General features: G+C 44.3%; 1 non-coding gene across 1 annotated transcript; it reads left to right on the forward strand.

Moving 5' to 3' along the window:
- Positions 1-771: 771 nt before the first annotated feature.
- LOC136234462 (small nucleolar RNA R71) lies at positions 772-878 on the forward strand. The gene has a single exon (XR_010691344.1). It is a non-coding gene; the product is annotated as a small nucleolar RNA R71 (small nucleolar RNA).
- Positions 879-1,292: the final 414 nt, after the last annotated feature.

The raw sequence follows: 1,292 nt of genomic DNA on the forward strand, positions 1-1,292 counted from the left end.
GACCTTAGGGTGATTGCCATGACGTCGCCTTTAGGATTTGGCTCTGTGTTGCTTGGCATTATTCCCTTTCCTTTTGATGTGGATGCGGCTATCTGGTGAACTTGTGTCTCCAGATTCTTGATCGACGCCTGCGTCTGTTTCATGAACTGCATCATCATTGTTTTCATATCTGGTTCGACATCTTCCTTTTGTGGCACATGTTGCTTGTATTGTTGCTGAGGTTGTCTTTGGTAATGTCCTCCTTGCTGTTGTTGATACCTCGGCTGATCTTGATACCGTGGTTGTCCCAGCTGGTCCGGTTGGCCTGTCCATCCAAAATTTGGATGGTTCCTGGTTTCAAAGTTGTACGTGTTAGAATAACGGTTAGGCTGGTTCCTTTGATTATACCCTGCGTAGTCACATTCAGCCTGTTTGCCCTTTCCTGACTTATCCCTGGGGCAATTTATGTTGAAATGGGCTCCTCCGCAAAAATCACAAATGTCATTGAATGGTGGTTCATTGTGAATGGACGAAACATTTATCTTTCCCAGCTGTCGAGTAAGCTGTTCTACTTGGCTAGTCAATTTTGCCACAACATCTTCATTTCCTGTCCTTTTTCCTTCACTTCTGGCGGAGTGCCAGTTGTAGCTTGTGCTTACTACTTTCTCTATGAGGTCATATAAAGCATGTGGCTCTAGATCTTCTGGGTTACCATTCGCGATAGATTCAGTCTGGATTTTGTAAATGTTGGTTGCGCCATTGTAAAAGTTTTGCATCTGCATCCACATAGGGATACCATGATTTGGCACTTTTCTGAGCAGCTCCTTGTACCTTTCCCATGCTTCTGCCAGCGACTCATCTTCGTCTTGTATGAAGCGTGACACTTCATTTCTCAGTTTGATAGCTTGTCGAGGTGGGAAATATTTCATAAGAAAAGCTCGTGCCATCTCTTCCCAACTTGTGATTGTTCCCGGCTATAAATTTCGTAGCCAGGTTTTCGCTTTATCCCTCAGGGAAAAAGGAAACAGCTTCAGTCTGATTACGTCGTCAGAGACACCTCTGTTCGATCTGAATGTGTTGCACAACGTGATGAATTCTTGAATATGCCCATTTGGATCTTCAGATTGAAACCCATTAAATTGCACTAAGGCCTGGATCATCTGTATCATGGACCCCTTCACTTCGAACATGTTGTTCCCCTCGTTGGGTAACACGATACATGATGAATGTCCCTCGGTGGTTGGCCTCGAGTAGTCTCTGATTCTCATAACAGGAGGGTTATTATTTTCTCCTTCTTCTTCTTGGTTTGGTGG

This window comes from Euphorbia lathyris, chromosome 6 (genome assembly GCF_963576675.1).
Source record: "Euphorbia lathyris chromosome 6, ddEupLath1.1, whole genome shotgun sequence".
Classification (NCBI taxonomy): Eukaryota; Viridiplantae; Streptophyta; class Magnoliopsida; order Malpighiales; family Euphorbiaceae; genus Euphorbia; species Euphorbia lathyris.